The sequence below is a fragment of the Schistocerca serialis genome, chromosome 1, assembly GCF_023864345.2.
Source record: "Schistocerca serialis cubense isolate TAMUIC-IGC-003099 chromosome 1, iqSchSeri2.2, whole genome shotgun sequence".
NCBI classification, from domain to species: Eukaryota; Metazoa; Arthropoda; class Insecta; order Orthoptera; family Acrididae; genus Schistocerca; species Schistocerca serialis.
Genome location: NC_064638.1, coordinates 160850563 through 160869714, shown reverse-complemented (window position 1 = coordinate 160869714; position 19152 = coordinate 160850563).

The following is a 19152-nucleotide window of genomic DNA, read 5'->3' as shown; positions in this document are numbered from 1 at the left end:
GTGTAGAATAATTACCGTTGCCAGTCGCAATAGAAGGTGAGTTTATTTAACACATGACCGGTTTCGGGTTTGTGCCCATCTTCAGGTAGTTTACATTCACGTGTGTTTCCATAGCCAGCGTTGGAGACCACTGTTTAAAACAAAAAACAAAAAATAATGTGATGATGACTGAATAGTCATAAATGAAACATTTGGAAGTATCTATACGACATGTGTCGTAAATTTTTATAAAACAAATTCGTTTCCAAATGTTTCATTTCTGTCTATTTAGTTGTGCTAACGTAAGCTGTCGCCAGAACACCGGTCTGCAACGAGGCTGCAAAAAAATCGATAATAGGCGCTGAATATTAATGTACTGTGCTGCACATGTTAACCCTGTATTTAGCCACATTTGTAATTTTTAGCTGCGAGCGGTCTAGGGCGCTGCAGTCACGGACTGTGCGGCTGGTCCCGGCGGAGGTTGGAGTCCTCCCTCGGGCATGGGTGTGTGTCTTTGTCCTTAGGATGATTTAGGTTAAGTAGTGTGTAAGCTTAGGGACCGATGACCTTAGCAGTTAAGTCCCATAAGATTTCACACACGTTTGGACATTTTTTGTAATTTTTCCTTTAGCAATGGTCAGTTTCATGAGCGATTTAAGTACTCAGTAGTAAAGCCGCTTTATAAAAGGGGAGAAAGGGATAATTTAGATGATTTTAGACCTATTTCTATGCCATCAATGCTTGCAAAAGTTATTGGAAAGGCTGTGTATGTAAGGATAATTGATCATTTTATATCACACCATTTGCTATCAAATGTACTGTTCGGTTTTAGAAGCCGTTTAGCAACTGAAAATGCTATATTCTCTTTTGCCTGCACGACACTCCTTGCGCCAATACAGGGGACAATGACTGTTGTGAAGTACTGGGACGATATCTTTGCACGTATTGTGTTTGAATTGGAAATTTGTGGTAAGGTACTATGGAACCAAACTTCTAAGGTCATCGGTCCCTAGGCTTACACACTACTTAATGTAACTAAAACTAACTTACGCTAAGGACAACACACTTCAGTCAGGAACCGCGTTACCGCTACGGTCGCAGGTTCGAATCCTGCCTCGGGCATGACTGTGTGTGATGTCCTTCGGTTAGTTAGGTTTAAGTAGTTCTAAGTTCTGGGGGACTGATGACCTCAGATGTTACGTCCTATAGTGCTCAGAGCCATTTTTTTGGACAACACACACGCCCATGCCCGAGGGAGGACTCGAACCTCCGACGGGGGAGCCGCACGAAGTGTGACAAAACGCCTAGACCGCGGGGCTACCCCGCGCGGCTGTTGTGGTTACATCTGGTGAACGTATTGGAGCGGGATTCACGCTGATGGACGACAATTCACGCGCCTACCGTCGCCATCATGTGAACACCACCTTAGTGGAGCACAAAATCAGTCAGATGGAATGGCCTCCACGTTCTCTGCAAGTCAGCTGCGTTGAGAATGCATGGACCATGCGAAAACGAGAGGTTTTCATTCGTCCTGTGGCACCAGGGACTCTGCAGGGCATCACAGAGGATGTTGTGGAGGAATGGCATAAAAACCCTCAGTCCTATATGAACAATTTGATAAGGAGTATGCCTAACCCCACTCAAAAGTGACTCCGATTACGAGTAGCTGATTCATGAATGGATGAACAGGAGTGATGACTGATGATCACAGGAATATATTTGGTGTAAAATACGTCATACTGTATGTTATCGGTATCTCAGAGTATTACGTATCTTGGATATTTACTCGTATCCTATAATACAGCAACTGGTCTATAAGACCAAAAAATATGTTTTTTCGACGATGACATGTCACAGAATGGTTAGACATATTTTAACATGTAAACGTGCACTTGAGAATGGCTACAAAGCCGAAATCATGAATGTGTCAAATAAATGGACAACTAACAGTCGTCGGCCGGAGTGGCCGTGCGGTTCTAGGAGCTACAGTCTGGTGCCGGGCGACCGCTACTGTCGCAGGTTCGAATCCTGCCTCGGGCATGGATGAATGTGATGTCCTTAGGTTAGTTAGGTTTAATTAGATCTAAGTTCTAGGCGACTGATGACCTCAGAAGTTAAGTCGCATAGTGCTCAGAGCCATTTGAACCAGCCAACTAACAGTCAGATGGCAGTAATTTCTTTTAAGAAAGAGAGAGAGATTTGACAAACTGTGTTACGCAAGATGACAGTGAGAAGAAACTTTAGTGTTTGCAGTGGAATCTGTTGTAAGATTTGTGTTGTTTTGTTTGTAATCAAGAGCAAAATATGGGAATGCAGCCGTGTGACGTTGTCGACAACAGCCGATATTTCGACAGGAGCAGCAAGTAAGAGCTGTGCAAGCTAATTATAACATCGATTTTTGAAGAAATCCGGAAAGATAACTCTTACACACGCTGTTAACACTAGCGCCATCACAGACCAAAGAGGACTGAAGTCAGTGGTTAACGACAGTGAAATTAGTGATCAACGGGTGTGGTAGTATAAACTCTGGTCCTCTATTATTATTATTATTTTTTTTTTTTTTTTTGACAAGGGAGAGAGCGGGCTGCCATGCAGAATTTGATAAAAAGAACACCATTTCTATTCATAAGGTTACTTGCTGATTTAACTTGAACAGCTTCTTTAATAACACTATCCTAGTTGCTGAAAGTGTATGCCAGAAACTGCGTGTTGTTATATTCCATAAGATGACCGGTGCCAAGACAATGTTCTGCAATGGCGGATTTGTCCGGCTGTTGTAAGAGTGTGTGCTGCTTATGCTCAGTATATCGGTCCTCCACAGTCCTAATCGTCTGATCAATATACCGGTATGTCATGCAACAACTGCGAGGAACATGTTAGTCACCCTCGTTACGTAGACTAAGATCATCCTTTACGGAACCTAAGAGGTCCTTGGTCTTAGATGGCGGTCGAGAAACACACTTCACATCATATTTCCGCAAAAAAAAACGACCATTCCTGTTCGAAATGCTCCCTGCGTGAGACAATAAGGTCGTAAACCTTGTTGCCACCTCGCTGTTATCATTACTCACCCAGTGCACAGTTGGCCGATTGCTCAGCGCACGCCTGATGTGTCTTTCACTACAACCATTCTGACAAAAGGTGACTTCAAGATGGTCTTAAACAGCAAACAAACTCTCAGGGTCCGAGACGACATGGGCCCTTTGAACCAATGTATTTGAATATACATCGTCTTTCAGATGTAGAAAGAAGCCTACAAACTTTCGTTTATCTGGCACAACTTGTTCTTCGTGCTGGGACTTTTGCCGTTGGTATATTATTATAATAAACTGATAAGATTAAATAGCCGTGGAAAAAATTGCTGTTTTGAAGAGCGCGCCGTAGCGCGTAGTGTGAAGCAGCCGCCCTCCGTTTCTGGCGGTGGCGCCGCTGTGGCAATCGCAGCTTTGGTGTCTCCCTCTGGTGGGAAAGGGGAAAGGTTGCCTGTTCACGTGCGTTTAAGGGGCGCTATGAGCTCGCTAGGCGGCGAGTCTGGTCAGTTGGTCAGCCAGGTCAGTGTGGGGCAATCGGTGTCTGTCTGTCGTCCGGAATGCTAGTGTGTGTTAGGCCGCCAGTCCGCTCGAGTTGCTCAGGCAACGGACATTGGCGGTTGGGTCGATCGGTCGCGCACTGAGACACAAGATGACTTGTCCGTCTTGAGCGTCGGCGCATGTGAGGTCGCTACGTCAGTCCAGTCGGCCGCGGCGTATAGCGAGCGGTAGTGGCTCCGCGGCCGACACGAGAGCAACAGGAGTCAACCCACGACTTCAGTCTGGCCGGCGCGAGCTGCGACGCCGTGAGACGGGGGATTGGCGCGCCTTCCTGCGTCCGTTGAAGCGGCTGTCAGCGAGCGGTTCGGGAGAGCGTTTTGCGGGGTCCTGCACCAGGTCTTCGCCAGACATCGCAGTTTATTAGAAGTTAAGTGGTTCGTGATATGTTGTTTCATTTACTTGTTAAATTCTACTTGTTTTCTTGGTCAGTCTCTCGTCCCCAGCTTGCTCGTCTGTCTCTCGTCCGCATTTGTTAGGCAGTTAGTGTCTGTCTGTCATATGTTAATAGATACTTCTGTCATGTTTGTAGGATTCGGTGTTTACGAATTTATTGCTTAAGGTGTAAAGGCCTAATTCCTGAAATATGTTTTTATCTTGCCTACCATCTTGAGAGGCGGTATATGTGTAATGTAGAGCATGTTTGTACATTTTATGTAAGACTGCATTTCATGAGTTTTTATTTAAATAGTCATTTTAGTATATAATGTTGCCGCCCTTCCATTGTAAGAGTTTTCTTTTAAAAACAAGTTGCAATTTCGGTGGCAAGTATTTTTTTTTTAATGTGAGTGTTTTGTACCATTTCCACCTCTCCTACGGGGTGCATAGTTTATGTGTTTGTGTGAGTTGTTAAAATTTTTAGTTTAAAGTAATCTCGTGCGTTGCAGATTTGCACCAGTGTAGTCTTTCAAAGGTTGTTGTGAGCGGTCGTGACTACGGCCGTGTTAAAAGGGAGCGGCAAGGTTCTCAAAAAGAAAAAAAAAACGTTATTTCTGCCTCTGAATAAATTGTAACTTGATATCTAAAGGGTGCTGTCTGATTAAATTTTTAAAGCAGTTTTTTTTTAAAGAAAGGGTTTTTAGGAATAAAATTTCCGTTTGTTGAAAGAAATTTGTTTTCGTCAGTTACCCACTGGCAACTACTTCCACGCTCACATAGTGTGATTAAATGGTAAATAAAGTAAATTCTTTAAGAAAAGATTTTGAAAGTAAATCCACGGTTCAATTAATGATTTATAGCACCATACATCGTCAGGGCGGTGAAGTTCAGTGAGACATTGTACACCTTCTGTATCACTACACCCTTCAATTACTGCACTGTAGTTACACCACACGCCCAGACTATCCAGCAAACTGCTTCGAAATAAATTCGTTGAATGTGAGTAACTTGGCTTCAGGCGTATTATGTATACACGTACTAACCTACTGGCCACAAAAGAAAATTTGTGCCCGACTGGGCTGTTGTCGACAACGTCACACGGCTGCATTCCCATATTTTGCTCTTGATTAAAAACAAAACAACACAAATCTTACAACAGATTCCACTGCAAACACTAAAGTTTCTTCTCACTGTCATCTTGCGTAACACAGTTTGTCAAATCTCTCTCTCTTTCTTAAAAGAAATTACTGCCATCTGACTGTTAGTTGGCTGGTTCAAATGGCTCTGAGCACTATGCGACTTAACTTCTGAGGTCATCAGTCGCCTAGAACTTAGATCTAATTAAACCTAACTAACCTAAGGACATCACATTCATCCATGCCCGAGGCAGGATTCGAACCTGCGACAGTAGCGGTCGCCCGGCACCAGACTGTAGCTCCTAGAACCGCACGGCCACTCCGACCGACGACTGTTAGGTGTCCATTTATTTGACACATTCATGATTTAGGCTTTGTAGCTATTCTCAAGTGCACGTTTACAGGTTAAAATATGTCTAACCATTCTGTGACATGTCATCGTCGAAAAAACATATTTTTTGGTCTTATAGACCAGTTGCTGTATTACAGTATACGACCCAAGCCGGATATCCCGCTTATCGCCAGCGTTCAGCTTAACTTTTATGCTATCCGATCACGTTTCCCAGACCTAATCAGACTTCCACACGTCATACTCTCTACGTCAGTATACCACAGTCTCCTACATTCATCTCCCGCAGCTGTGCCCCATTTTCCTGCACTAGTGAGTGTGAGTCTCTGAGGAATCGACACCTACGATGTATTGGCACAAATTTTCATATGTCACCAATAGCTGACACAGATGAGCCAAAACATTATGACCACCTAAATAATAGCGTGTTTGTCCGTCTTTGGAACGAAGTACCGGGTGATCAAAAAGTCAGTGTAAATTTGAAAACTGAATAAACCACGGAAAAATGTAGATAGAGAGGTAAAAATTGACGCACATGGTTGGTAGAAATGGGGTTTTATTAGAACAAAAAAAAAAAAAAAAAAGTTCACAAAATGTCCGACAGACGGCGCTGGACAGCAAAACGTCAGTAACTGGTACCGTGACGGGTGAGAGGTACGCCGATATGTTACAGAATCGCATTATCCCCAGCTTGGCTGATAAACACCTGCTGGAACGTACGATGTTTATGCAGGATGCCGCTCCACCCCATATTGCTAGACGCGTGAAAGATCTCTTGCACGCACGTGTGCTCAGCCGCCACTTTCGTCATGCTTGGCCTCCCAGGTCCCCAGACCTCAGTCCGTGCGATTATTGCCTTTGGGGTTACCTGAAGTCGGAAGTGTATCGTGATCGACCGACATCTCTAGGGATGCTGAAAGACAACATCCGACACCAATGCCTCACCATAACTCCGGACATGTTTTACAGTGCAGTTCACAACATTGTTCCTCGACTACAGCTATTGTTGAGGAATGATGGTGGACATATTGAGCATTTCCTGTAAAGAACATCATCTTTGCGTTGTCTTACTTTGTCATGCTAATTATTGCTATTCTGATCAGATGAAGCGACATCTTTCGGGCATTTTTGAACTTTAGTATTTTTTTGGTTCTATAAAACCCCACGTCATTCCAAGCATGTGTATCAATTTGTACCTCTCTGTCTACATTATCCCGTGATTTATTCAGTTTTCAAATTTATACTGACTTTTTGATCACCTGGTACATCATGATTCTGAGTAACAGCAATCCGACAGTTTGATGGTAGGTTTGTGGACGTATGTGGCAGTAGATATCTACACACAGGTCACGAATTTCGCGTAATTAGCGGTGATGGTGCCCGATAGCGACCCAGATGGATTCCACAGGTTTCACTCAGGTGAATTTTGTCGCCGAGACACCAATGTGAGTGGACTATAACGTGCTCAAACCATTGTAGCACGGTACTGACTCCCAGACACGGACAGTTGTCGTACTGACAACTAATATCGCCGTCGGGGAAGACATCAAGCACGAAGGGATGCAGGTGGTTTGCAGCTCTGCAGCTGTGAGCATGTCTTCGATTACTACCACGGGTCCCATGCAAGCGCAGGACAGTGTATCCCTAAGCGTAACACAGCACCTGCGTCCCTGGCACGCTGCACGTTTCGAGCCGCCTTTCACCTCGACGACGGCGTTTGTGGAGATGACCATCGACCTAACGTAGCAAAAATGTGATTCACGCGAAGTGCCGACACGCTTCCATTGACCGACGGTCGAATCCCGATGGTCCCGTGCATATTGCAATCGTAATTGACGACGTCGTTGGGTCAACATGTGAACATGTTCAACAAAGCACGGTGAACGATGTGTTGCGAAACCATCGTGCGGGTACTAGCGTTGTGCTCTTTCGGCAGAGATGTCACAGATCGCAATCTATCCTACTTTACAGAGCCGACAAGCCTCCGAACCCCATGTTCTGTGAAGAGTCGTGGACGTCCTACCACTCTGTGCCTGGTGGTAGTTTTAGTGTACTTGTACCTCTTTTCGTAGATCCTCACGACAATAGCACGTGAATACTCGACCAGATTCGCTGTTTACGAGATACTCGCTGACTTGCTCTGCGTAACTATGATCTCTCCTTTGTAAAAGTCGCTTATCTCAATGGATTTCCCCACCTCAGCCCATATCTTCGCGAGGGTGACCCCTGTCCTTATCTGCTCCGCTCTCATACTTTTGTTAGCAAGTCACCTGCCCGCAGCACCACCTGGCGGCACCCAACGTTGCAGTGGGCAGTGGTCGTGATGTTTTGGCTGGTCAGTGTGTACCTAACGGAGCTTAAGCCAAGTTATTAGCACTGAACAGTTTAATTTCGGTCGGCTGTCTATCGTCAGCAATGTTTGTTCAATCAAAAGCGCAAGTAAATTTGCAACAAATGTATTTCATTCAGCGATGATTGTGGGTCGCTCGCAGATGTACGGTACGCTATTTGCCACATCGATACTAGTGCTCACGAGGAAGACATAGCTAGGACCATCACCCGATTTCCCAGAAACTTCGCTCAGTGGAAGAGGGGCCACAGTAAGCGCACCGTGTCTCCGCTTATCTGTAGATACTCCACCGTTTCTGGAAAAATGGCGGTCCAAGTTTTCGCCGTAAGTTACATGGCTATTAGTGCGATGGAAGTTCATCTGAAGCGGTGACACAGCGGTTGATACAAGGGCTTCTTCTCCGTTGAAGGCAGTTCTGTTTTTCCTGACATAACAGGTTTTGACATGTTGCATGTTTATAGACAACTGAAGTTTGACATTCTTTATATTTAAACAAATTTCGAGAACTTAAAATAATATCTACCTCGTGATTAATAGGGACGATAAAGTAAAATAAATGCAGACTATATATTTTACCGAGAGAGATGGCTCAGTGGTTAGCACGCTGCACTCTCATTCCGGAGAACGACGATTCAGACCCGCGTCCAGCCATCCATATTTAGCTTTTCCGTGATTTCCCTAAATCACTAGAGGCAAATGCCGGAATGTTTCCTTTGAAAGGGCACGGCCGATTCCCTTCCCCATCACTGACACAATCCGAGCTTGTGCCCCGTCTCTAATAACTTCCATCTCGACGGGACGTTAAACCCAGCCTTCCTATCTTCCCTCCTGAATATTTCTTATTCAGTATTTAAAACTAAATCCACCCGTGAGTTTCCGTATACAAGGAGCATATAGTTTTCACCAAATGAATGTTTCTTAGGCAACAATTGTTTCATTGTTTGCCCCTCATGAATGAAATGATTCCTCATGACCTGAGTCTCTTTGAATTCTAAACGCAAAGTAAAATAAACAAAAGGGTAACACATACACAGTTTCTTCACGTCATGATTGCCCAGCCTAGTCCAGTCGCCTGTTCAAGCTAAGAAAATAAGTAATTTAAATCCAGCATCTTCGTTCCATCTGTGAGTTTCTACAACTTTTCCTATGCTTCGCTCAAACTTTTTCTTTTTGACTCATCAGTCTTGTGATTTTTGGTGCGGCCTTCCACGAATTTCCCTCCTGTGTCAACCTCTTCATCCCACAGTAGTACTTGCAACCTGTGTCATCTGTAGCTTATTGCCTGCTACGGCTCCCTCTAGTACCATTGAAGTGAGTCCCTCATGTCTTAAAAGATGTCATATAATCCTATCACATATCCTTGTCACCGTTCTCGTCTCCGATTCTGCGCAGAAATTCCTCATTTCTTACCTTATCAGTCCACCTATTTTTCTAAATTCGTCTATAGCAGCGCATCTCAAATGCTTCGATTCTCTTCTGTTCCGATTTTCACTAGTGTACAGTGCCATATCTCCAAACGCACATTCTCAGAAATTTGTTCCTCAAAATGTTTCAAAAATGGTTCTGAGCACCATGGGACTTAACTTCTGAGGTCATCAGTCCCCTAGAACTTAGAACTACTTAAATCTAACTAACCTAAGGACATCACACCCATCCATGCCCGAGGGAGGATTCGAACCTGCGACCGTAGCGGTCGCGCAGTTCCAGACTGTAGTGCCTAGAACCGCTCAGCCACTCCGGCCGGCCTCAAATTGTGGCCCATGTTTGATACTAGTGGACTTCTTTTGGCCAGGAATGCCCTTTTTGCCAGCGCTAGTCCGCTTTTGATGTCCTCCTTGCTCCGCCCGTCTCTATTATTTTGCTGCCTAGGTAGTAGAATTCCTTAATTTCATCTACTTATTGACCATCAGTCCTGATGTTCTCATTTCTGCTGCTCTCGCTCGAACTTGTCATGCGCTAAACGGCACACAGATCACCCCGGAAACGTTGACCGCCGTTTTCTCAGAAACGTTCGAGTATCAACGGATGAGCCGACGCACGTGTTCGCTTATTTCGACTCCTCTTCCACTGAGGGAAGCTTCTGGAAAGTGGGGTTATGGCACTAGCCGTGTTGCCCTCGGCAGTAGTGGCGTCTCAGATAACGATGGAGAATCTGAGATCAAAGAGCGGTGAGATAGGACGCGGGTCACGCGTGAAAACGGGCCGTTACTGTCGGCCCCGGCTGCAGCAGGAGAAGCCCTTTCCTATTAAGATATTTCTATAAATAACGGCGTCCGCTTTCACGCCTGTCTGGTGAGACCGTAGTTGGCCGTAATTAAAATGCGAGCCTCGGATTGCGCCCGGCGGGACCCGACCGGACCGCGGCGTTAATCTCACTTTCACGCCGCTGAATAGCGTGTAATTTCCACGTCGTCTCGTATTTTCCAAAGAGAAAGAGAGAGAGAGAGAGAGAGACAGACAGAGAGGTGGCAGAGGAAATAAAAATTTAAAAAAAAGGGTAAGGAAGCAGAGAGGAGACAGCTCTGTACGCGGCGTCAGGAGGTCAAACGCCACAGAGATAGGCCATCGCGACAAACAAAAGACGACAGGCTTCGGCCTCGCTGCTGACTCACGCCGCAGGTAATAACATTAAGAGATAAACACAGAGCGAGTGGCGTACCTGTTAATAAGGGAGCCGTATGGCCGACCGGCTCCCATTGTCGGCCACGGCGGAGCGGTGTGAGTGTGTGCGTGCGTTAGCGAGTGTGCGTCGGCACGTGTGCGAGACTGGCTACGTGCCTGTCTGTACGTGCGTAGATGTGTGTGTGTGTGTGTGTGTGTGTGTGCGAGGTGGCTTTGTGAGGCGAACGCAACGCCGTTACGCAGCGAAGAAAGGAGTCCCCGAGGCGTCCCTATTCTGATGATGAGGACGGCCGCTAAAAGGCCCTGGAGAGCCCGCGGTCTTGAGGACACACACAGCCTCCCGCACCTTCGGTGAAGACGCGCTCCTCTGCCGCGCCTACGTCGCTACTCATCGCATCTTTTTTCCGTACACTTTTGGTCTCTTCTTTTTCCGCCCACTGCGCCTTCACTTTAGTCCGCCCCCACCTCGTCCGCTGACACACGACCATTTGGATACTTTTTAAGCCCCGAAATTGCCGGCTCCGAAATAATAACGCGGGCTCATTGCGGCGCGGGCGTCGTCAGCAGTTGCCTGCCTGCCCGGTACCTTGCGTTCGCCCTGCATTGTCTTCTTCCACCCACGCACGCCGCCCCGCGCCGCGGGCATATCGTGTGTGTGTCTGAGAGAGAGAAAGAGAGAGAGAGAGAGAGAGAGAGAGAGAGAGAGAGGGAGAGGGTCTTCATCGCAGTCTCCGCCCCCCTACCAGAGTACCATCTCTCGTCCCGTGGTGGGCACGCCTATCGTTTTTCCAATAGAGGGCGACCTGTCATCGAGCCGTATAATTTCTCCCCGCAACAAGGGCGTGTCCGATACCTCGGCCGCTCTGCCATTATTAAGCTGTTTGTTCGGCCGTTCGGGACTCTACATCTCGTTTATGAGAATACAAAAGTTCTGACTCTATTTATGCAAGGCTATCTTGTGGACTGCTCCTCTTAGATTTTCTTCGTACAGTGGTCAAAGTGTTGCATATCGCTTTATTGTCAATACTGGTAAAAGCGGTGGCTCGTTTTTATTTTACAGTTTATTATTCCTTGCTGTAGGGGCTGTGATTTTCTATATTTTTTTGTCCAAACCAGCAACACCCAGGTTCCTCTCAGATTACGCTGATACAATAGCTCCCTACTTACCAGTCATATACAACCGCCCGCTCACCGATAGATCTGTACCTACAGATTGGAAAATTGCGCAGGTCGCACCAGCGTTTAAGAAGGGTAGTATGAGTAATCCATCGAACTAAAGACCTATACCATTGACGTCGGTTTGCAGTAGGGTTTTGGAGCGTATTCTGTATTCAAACATTATGAATCACCTCGAAGGGAACGATCTATTGATACCTAATGAGCATGGTTTCAGAAAACATCGTTCTTGCGCAACGCAGCTAGCTCTTTATTCGCACGAAGTAATGGCCGCTATCGACAGGTTGATACCGTATTTCTAGAATTCCGGAAAGCTTTTGACACCGTTCCTCACAAGCGACTTCTAATCAAGCTGCGGGCCTATGGGGTATCGTCTCAGTTGTGCGACTGGATTCGTGATTTCCTGTCAGGAAGGTCGCAGTTCGTAGTAATAGACGGCAAATCATCGAGTAAAACTGAAGTGATATCAGGTGTTCCCCAGGGAAGCGTCCGGGGGCCTCTGCTGTTCCTGATCTATATAAATGACCTGGGTGACAATCTGAGCAGTTCTCTTAGGTTGTTCGCAGATGATGCTGTAATTTACCGTCTAGTAATGTCATCCGAAGACCAGTATCAGTTGCAAAGCGATTTAGAAAAGATTGCTGTATGGTGTGGCAGGTGGCAGTTGATGCTAAATAATGAAAAGTGTGAGGTGATCCACATGAGTTCCAAAAGAAATCCGTTGGAATTCGATTACTCGATAAATAGTACAATTCTCAAGGCTGTCAATTCAACTAAGTACCTGGGTGTTAAAATAACGAACAACTTCAGTTGGAAAGACCACATAGATAATATTGTGGGGAAGGCGAGCCTAAGATTGCGTTTCATTGGCAGGACACTTAGAAGATGCAACAAGTCTATTAAAGAGACAGCTTACACTACACTCGTTCGTCCTCTGTTAGAACATTGCTGCGCGGGGTGGGATCCTTAGCAGGTAGGATTGACGGAGGACATCGAAAGGGTGCAAAAAAAGGCAGCTCGTTTTGTATTATCACGTAATAGGGGAGAGTGGCAGATATGATACGCGAGTTGGGATCGAAGTCATGAAAGCAAAGACGTTTTTCGTCGCGGCGAGATCTATTTACGAAATTTCAGTTACCAACTTTCTCTTCCGAATACGAAAATATTTTGTTGAGCCCAAGCTACATAGGTAGGAATGATCATCCAAATAAAATAATAGAAATCAGAGCTCGAACAGAAAGGTTTAGGTGCTCGTTTTTCCCGCGTGCTGTTCGGGAGTGGAATGGTAGAGAGATAGTATGATTGTGGTTCGATGAACCCTCTGCCAAGCGCTTAAATGTGAATTGCAGAGTAATCATGTTGATGTAGATGTAGAAGGTAAAACAGAGGCCACTACTTCCACCACATCAAGTGGATTTAGTGCTCACGTACTCACTCGGAGCCGTGAACACTTCCTAGTTTATCAATGGGGAATAACTGAACATGATTACTACTGTTATCGGTAACATGCGTGCAATGGTCGTGGCAGGCGCGCGATATTGAATCTTTACACTAAAGTTAATGGCGCGAGACCTGCACGACGTTATAGCAACCGTTATAGTTCTGCATTATTCTGTTACACTAGGGTTAGTTCACGTAATGAAAGAGAGAGAATGTAAGATTAACGGACTCAGTTGGGCCGGCCGAAGTGGCCGTGCGGTTAAAGGCGCTGCAGTCTGGAACCGCAAGACCGCTACGGTCGCAGGTTCGAATCCTGCCTCGGGCATGGATGTTTGTGATGTCTGTAGGTTAGTTAGGTTTAACTAGTTCTAAGTTCTAGGGGACTAATGACCTCCGCAGTTGAGTCCCATAGTGCTCAGAGCCATTTGGACTCAGTTGAGAATCGAACAATAATACAACCAAATGGGGGTGGGGGGAAGAAAGATTCGAGTTCAGCAGCCTGCCCCAACGTACGTTCATAACAAGCCACTATAGCAGGAGAAAAGGAATTTTTGGAACGATTACCGTATTATCAAATAGGGGTCCAATTCTCTAAAGGAAGGTATTGCAGGCGTGCAACGACCACCACCAGGAATCAGCCAAAGACTAAGACAGGTGCTACTGTGCGTGACGCGCTAGGTAGCCTCCAGTACTAAAGGAATAAAATCTGCAAGACGCGAAACTATTCACAATGACTTATAAGGTTCCCTCTGGGCCGCAGGGCGCGAATCTACAGTGCATGTCGGCGCCCATGCTTACCGAACTTCATCTTCTGAAAGCGCCACCTCCGGCCTCCGGCACGGTCACACTGGAACTGCCCTACTGCCCCTTTGTCCACCACCCATCCGCGGAGGGCGGTTGGCGCCCGCCCGCGAAAAACGGGCGCGCACCTGAACTCGCTAATCATACGACCAGAATTTCACAGGGAGGCGACCTCGCGAAGTTAAAATTGAGGAGAAATAGCGTTTACAAGGTTGGTAAGGCAGGTTGGGGAACTGAGAACAGCACAAACTTCGGCCACTACTGAACATTCAAACGACACCACGTGCTACCCTGGCGATCGGAAAAAGGATAGGAAACGGGGAGCCATCATGGCTGCTTGGAAGACTGCAGCCCTCGCCCACAAATAAAGAAAATTTCTGGCGCCAAGCTCCTCTCACAGATCAGCGCGAGACAAACTGTAAAAATCGTCAAATAAATCAGGAAACCCATAGAAATTATTAATATTGCCTGAATTATTATTTTACCGAGTACCAGAACGCTGGGATTAGGAATATGAAATACGAGCACTGAATGGTGAACGAAGTGCACGTCTTTCACTGGACATAATAGGAAACAAAACTAATTTTTTCTGTGAGGTACATTGATAAGAAAATAAAAATAAAGAATACGTTTGTTTGCATGGCCCAGCAGCTGTTAAAATCAGTTACTATTGCTTATCCATCTTCAGCGTACTGCAATTTAATTACAGAAAATTACACCAGACACCTTTCGCTTTTATTTGTTTGTAAAGCACTTCTATAGTTATTCTAAAAATTGGATACATACATATGTGAATTCTTGCTTGTTTTAATTTAAAAACAGCGTCTTGTTTGTAAAGTTGGTGTGCAAGTTACTTAATGTGGTTCTTTACATATTCTGCTTCTTCCCTCCTTGCTAACAGCGCTTGAAGTCGAAAGATTTCGATCCATATACGCACTTGGCAGTTTTTGCCATTCTGCAGTATTTCTTGCTCTATACTATTTGCGCTTTACTTTTGTAAACTGTTTCTCACTCAGCACACTGACAGTGTTGGCAAACCGCACACTCTTTAAACTGACTGACCATTTAATATAACCTTAAATATACACACATAACCACAGTCTCTGTTCACCACTACCATCTCCTCCCAGATTCTGTCCTATAGTCGCGGTCCAGGCCTATCTCGCCCCCTGCCCCCCCACCGCCCAAAGAAAATGCGATCAGTCCCTCCCCCCATCCCCTGTCACATCTCTACCTAACATGCAAAACAATTTCACTAATTTACACTAACTCACTCACTCTCTCTCTCTCTCTCTCTCTCTCTCTCTCTCTCTCATACATACACACACACACACACACACACACACACACACACACACACACACACACACACAGAGAGAGAGAGAGAGAGAGAGAGAGAGAGAGAGAGAGAGAGAGAAACAGTTTACAGAAGTAAAGTGTAAATAATACAGCGCAAGAAATACTGAAAATGGCAAAAACCGCCAAGCGCCTATGTGAATCGAAGTCTTTCGATCTCAGCCGCTACTAACAAGGAGGGAAAAGCAGAATATGTAAAGGAATATGGTAAGTAACTTGCACACTAACTTCATAAACAAAACGCTGTTTTTAACCTAAAACAACAAAAAATCTACAAAGTATGTATCCAATCTGCAGAAAAACCACGGAAGATGCTTCATCAATTAAAGCGAAAAGCTCTGGTGTAATTCTCTTTAATTAAACTGCAGTAATCTAAAGACGGATAACCAGAAGCAACTAAAAAAATACAGAAGATAAACATTTTTAGACTTGTCAGATCTGAGTTTCTTCTGTCGTCCACAGTATTCAAATAACTTGCAGGGAATGCAATCAGATGACGTCGTCGATAACTGCCAATATCTCGACGGGATCACGCACAGCCATTGGGGCATATCCACCCCAATGTAATACCACAGCAGTTCAGAGGGACAGCATTACGTTCACTTCGAGTTGATCCAGATATCGTTGTTTTACCTGCGAACCGTTGTTTTGGACAAGCAGGAATGCTTTCAGAAGCTGCAGAGTTAACTATATGATTTAGTGCATAGCAGGTTCGGCGCTGTCCGCACAAAAAGTGTTGAGAGATAGACCAACAGCGTCCTGAAGAAAAGTTACTTATCGGAGGAGACTGCCAAGAGTGTTAATTCTCACTGTGCTGTTGCTCCTAGGTTATATGGCCTCCATAAGGCCCTCAAGGGAAGTGATCCTTCTCGTCCGATTGTAACATTTCTGCTCCGACATATCGTGTAGCTAAACACTTTCATAATCTGTTGAGAGATCCGAAATGTGAAATAATTTGGGTGAAAATCATGGTTAAAGCAGGCTCAGCCATGGTAATTGGATGTCTCTATAGGCCCCCTGGCTCAGCAGCTGTTGTGGCTGAGCACCTGAAGGATAATTTGGAAAATATTTCGAGTAGATTTCCCCACCATGTTATAGTTCTGGGTGGAGATTCTAATTTGCCGGATATAGACTGGGAGACTCAAACGTTCATAACGGGTGGCGGCGACAAAGAATCCAGTGAAATTTTTTTAAGTGCTTTATCTGAAAACTACCTTGAGCAGTTAAGCAGAGAACCGACTCGTGGAGATAACATATTAGACCTTCTGGTGACAAACAGACCCGAACTATTTGAAACAGTTAACGCAGAACAGTGAATCAGCGATCATAAAGCGGTTACTGTATCGATGATTTCAGCCGTAAATAGAAATATTAAAAAAGGTAGTAAGATTTTTCTGTTTAGAAAAAGTGACAAAAAGCAGATTTCAGAGTACCTGGAGGCTCAAGACAAAAGTTTTGTCTCAAGTACAGATAGTGTTCAGCATCAGTGGACAAAGTTCAAAACCATCGTACAATATGTGTTAGATGAGTACGTACCAAGCAAGATCGTAAGAGATGGAAAAGAGCCACCGTGGTACAACAACCGAGTTAGAAAACTGCTGCGGAAGCAAAGGGAACTTCACAGCAAACATAAACATAGCCAAAGCCCTACAGACAAACAAAAATTACGCGAAGCGAAATGTAGTGTGAGGAGGGCTGTGCGAGAGGCGTTCAATGAATTCGAAAGTAAAGTTCTATGTACTGACTTGGCAGAAAATCCTAAGAAATTTTGGTCTTATGTCAAAGCGGTAGGTGGATCAAAACAAAATGTCCAAACACTCTGTGACCAAAATAGTACTGAACCAGAGGATGACAGACTAAAGGCCGAAATACTAAATGTCTTTTTCCAAAGCTGTTTCACAGAGGAAGACTGCACTGTAGTTCCTTCTCTAGATTGTCGCACAGATGACAAAATGGTAGATATCGAAATAGACGACAGAGGGATAGAGAAACAATTAAAATCGCTCAAAAGAGGAAAGGCCGCAGGACCTGATGGGATACCAGTTCGATTTTACACAGAGTACGCGAAGGAACTTGCCCCCGTTCTTGCAGTGGTGTACCGTAGGTCTCTAGAAGAGCGTAGCGGTCCAAAGGGTTGGAAAAAGGGCACAGGTCATCCCCGTTTTCAAGAAGGGACGTCGAACAGATGTGCAGAACTGTAGACCTATATCTCTAACGTCTATCAGTTGTAGAATTTTGGAACGTGTATTATTTTCGAGTATAATGACCTGGAGACCAGAAATCTACTCTGTAGGAATCAGCATGGGTTTCGAAAAAGACGATCGCGTGAAACCCAGCTCGCGCTATTCGTCCACGAGACTCAGAGGGCCATAGACACGGGTTCCCAGGTAGATGCCGTGTTTCTTGACTTCCGCAAGGCGTTCGATACAGTTCCCCACAGTCGTTTAATGAACAGAGTAAGAGCATATGGACTATCAGACCAATTGTGTGATTGGATTGAAGAGTTCCTATATAACAGAACGCACCATGTCATTCTCAATGGAGAGAAGTCTTCCGAAGTAAGAGTGATTTCATGTGTGCCGCAGGGGAGTGTCGTAGGACCGTTGCTATTCACAATGTACATAAATGACCTTGTGGATGACATCGGAAGTGCACTGAGGCTTTTTGCGGATGATGCTGTGGTATATCGAGAGGTTGTAACAATGGAAAATTGTACTGAAATGCAGGAGGATATGCAGCGAACTGACACATGGTGCAGGGAATGGCAATTGAATCTCAATGTAGACAAGTGTAATGTGCTGCGAATACACAGAAAGAAAGATCGCTTACCATTTAGCTACAATATAGCAGGTCAGCAACTGGAAGCAGTTAATTCTATAAATTATCTGGGAATACGCATTAGGAGTGATTCAAAATGGGATGATCATATAAACTTGATCGTCGGTAAAGCAGATGCTAGACTGAGATTCATTGGAAGAATCCTAAGGAAATGCAATCTGAAAACAAAGGAAGTAGGTTACAGTACGCTTGTTCACCCACTGCTTGAATACTGCTCAGCAGTGTGGGATTCGTACCAGATAGGGTTGATAGAAGAGATAGAGAAGATCCAACGGAGAGCAGCGCGCTCCGTAACAGGATCATTTAGTAATCGCGAAAGCGCTACGGAGATGATAGATAAACTCCAGTGGAAGACTCTGCAGGAGAGACGCTCAGTAGCTCAGTACGGGCTTTTGTTGAAGTTTCGAGAATATACCTTCACCAAGGAGTCAAGCAGTATATTGCTTCCTCCTAGGTATATCTCGCGAAGAGACCATGAGGATAAAATCAGAGAGATTAGAGCCCACACAGAAGCATACCGACAATCCTTTCCACGAACAATACGAGACTGGAATAGAAGGGAGAACCGATAGAGGTACTCAAGTTACCCTCCGACACACACCGTCAGGTGGCTTGCGGAGTATGGACGTAGATGTAGATGTAGATGTAGAGTCTTACAGTCGGCCGATATTAGCACCACGTTAAGAACTCGGCGGATTTCTTACGTCGATTAGAGGAAACACGTTTCAGTGAGTCTTATATTCAGCTCTGATGTGGTCTCTCTCTTGGCTCGTGTTCCTCTGTCTCATTCGTTGCTGTTGATTGAATATGGTGCTGAATTAACGGACCTTTTTCGACATGTGTTGATTTCCGCTTGCTTTTTATTAAGTGACCAGTACTACGAGCAAACTGCTGGAATTGCGATGGGAAGCCCATTGTCACCCGTTATTGCCAATTTGCTCATGGAAGATTTCGAGGAACGTGCCTTGGAGTCGCCGCTTTGAAACTTGGGTGTTTTTTCATATATGAAGACAATACTTTTACTGTTTCGCCTCATCGCAGTGAGAATTTGAACGACTTTTTAAAACACCTGAATTCGATCCAACCGAATGTTTGTTTCGCGATGGAGGTGGGAAAGGAGGGCTGTCTTCCCTTCCTTGA